Source organism: Heterodontus francisci, unplaced genomic scaffold, assembly GCF_036365525.1.
Source record: "Heterodontus francisci isolate sHetFra1 unplaced genomic scaffold, sHetFra1.hap1 HAP1_SCAFFOLD_632, whole genome shotgun sequence".
Taxonomy (NCBI): domain Eukaryota; kingdom Metazoa; phylum Chordata; class Chondrichthyes; order Heterodontiformes; family Heterodontidae; genus Heterodontus; species Heterodontus francisci.
In genome coordinates this window covers 599361-601668 of record NW_027141616.1, presented here as the reverse complement: position 1 = coordinate 601668, position 2308 = coordinate 599361, and the positions used below count along the sequence as shown (strand labels likewise).

Sequence of the window (2308 nt, the reverse complement as noted above, 5' to 3'; positions counted from 1 at the left end):
ACAAAGGGGAGAGAGAGTCGGCTGGTCCGTGTTTGCAGCTTGTGCAGCTTGTGTTCGTGTGAGCAAAAGAGTAATTTGTTGCAGATTGGTCGGTTGAGTGGAAGGAAAGCTGATGGCATTCAAGTGTTTTCAGAGACATGATGCGATTGTGGATAACACAATGTTTTAAAAGTGAGTTGTTTGCGTTACCAGGAAAAATAAATAGCAGAGAATGGTTTCGATCCATCGACCTCTGGGTTAAGGGCCCAGCACGCTTCCGCTGCGCCACTCTGCTGTCGATTAAATTCGTTCAAGCCACATATTACTGCGATGTCTTCGCCAAAGAGATGTCTTTTTTTCTTGATCTTTTTAAAATAATAGCCTTGTAGTCAGCTAGCTCAAGAATCCCGGACTCAGCAACACATGTGCTGACAGACTCACCCTCACTGCACAATGGTATAAGGACACTGAGTAACAGCACCAAGAATGGGGCAGGCAGAGAAAAACACACAGAAAAACAGCAAACGACTATTAGCATTCAGAAAGGAACAGACAGAAAAACGTAAAATAAAAGAAAGATACTGCGGACTCAAAAAGGCACTGAGCAAACCAGGAAAAGACGGTGAGAGATTCAGTCTGCGTGTTGGATTCAGTCTGTATCTCTCAGTCTCTGGTACGGTTTATGCGTGTTGGATTCAGTCTGTATCTCTCAGTCTCTGGTACAGATTATGCATGTTGGATTCAGTCTGTATCTCTCAGTCTCTGGTACAGATTATGCATGTTGGATTCAGTCTGTATCTCTCAGTCTCTGGTACAGTTTATGCGTGTTAGATTCAGTCTGCATCTCTCAGTCTCTGGTACAGTTTATGCGTGTTGGATTCAGTCTGTATCTCTCAGTCTCTGGTACAGTTTATGCGTGTTGGATTCAGTCTGTATCTCTCAGTCTCTGGTACAGATTATGCATGTTGGATTCAGTCTTTATCTCTCAGCCTCTGGTACAGTTTATGCATGTTGGGTTCAGTCTGGAGATGTCAGTCTCTGGTACAGTTTATGCATGTTGGGTTCAGTCTGTATATGTCAGTCTCTGTACAGTTTGTGTGTGTTGGATTCAGTCTGTATCTGTCAGTCACTGGTGCAGTTTATGTGTGTTGGATTAAGTCTGTATCTGTCAGTCACTGTTCCAGTTTATGCGTGTTGGATTCAGTCTGTATATGTCAGTCTCTGGTACAGTTTATGCATGTTGGATTCAATCTATATATGTCAGTCTCTGGTACAGTTTATGCATGTTGGATTCAGTCTGTATCTCTCAGTCACTGGTACGATTTATGCATGTTGGATTCAGTCTGTATCTCTCAGTCTCTGGTACAGTTTATGCGTGTTGGATTCAGTCTGTATCTGTCAGTATCTGGTACAGTTTATGCATGTTGGATTCAGTCTGTATCTCTCAGTCTCTGGTACGGTATATGCCTGTTGGATTCAGTCTGTATCTCTCAGTCTCTGGTACAGTTTATACATGTTGGATTCAGTCTGTATCTCTCAGTCTCTGGTACGGTTTATGTGTGTTGGATTCAGTCTGTATCTCTCAGTCTCTGGTACAGTTTATGCGTGTTGGATTCAGTCTGTATCTCTCAGTCTCTGGTACGGTTTATGCATGTTGGATTCAGACTGTATCTCGCAGTCTCTGGTACAGTTTATGCATGTTGGATTCAGTCTGTATCTCTCAGTCTCTACATTTTATGCATGTTGGATTCAGTCTGTATCTCTCAGTCTCTGGTACTGTTTATGCGTGTTGGATTCAGTCTGTATCTCTCTGTCTCTGGTACAGTTGATGCGTGTTGGATTCAGTCTGTATCTCTCAGTCTCTGTACGTTTTATGCATGTTGGATTCAGTCTGTATCTCTCTGTCTCTGGTACAGTTTATGCATGTTGGATTCAGTCTTTATCTCTCAGTCTCTGGTACGGTTTATGCATATTGCATTCAGTCTTTATCTCTCAGTCTCTGGTACAGTTTATGCGTGTTGGATTCAGTCTGTACCTCTCAGTCTCTGGTACGGTTTATACATGTTGTATTCAGACTGTATCTCTCAGTCTCTGGTACAGTTTATGCGTGTTGGATTCAGTCTGTATCTCTCAGTCCCTGGTACGATTTATGCATGTTGGATTCAGTCTGTATCTCTCAGTCTCTGGTACAGTTTATGCGTGTTGGATTCAGTCTGTATCGGTCAGTATCTGGTACAGTTTATGCATGTTGGATTCAGTCTGTATCTCTCAGTCTCTGGTACAGTTTATGTATGTTGGATTCAGTCTGTATCTCTCAGTCTCTGGTACG

The 2308-nt window shown here is 42.6% G+C and overlaps 1 non-coding gene across 1 annotated transcript; it reads right to left on the bottom strand.

Annotated features, from left to right (window-relative positions):
• Positions 1–202: 202 nt before the first annotated feature.
• trnak-cuu (transfer RNA lysine (anticodon CUU)) lies at positions 203–274 on the bottom strand. Its single transcript has one exon. It is a non-coding gene; the product is annotated as a tRNA-Lys (tRNA).
• Positions 275–2308: the final 2034 nt, after the last annotated feature.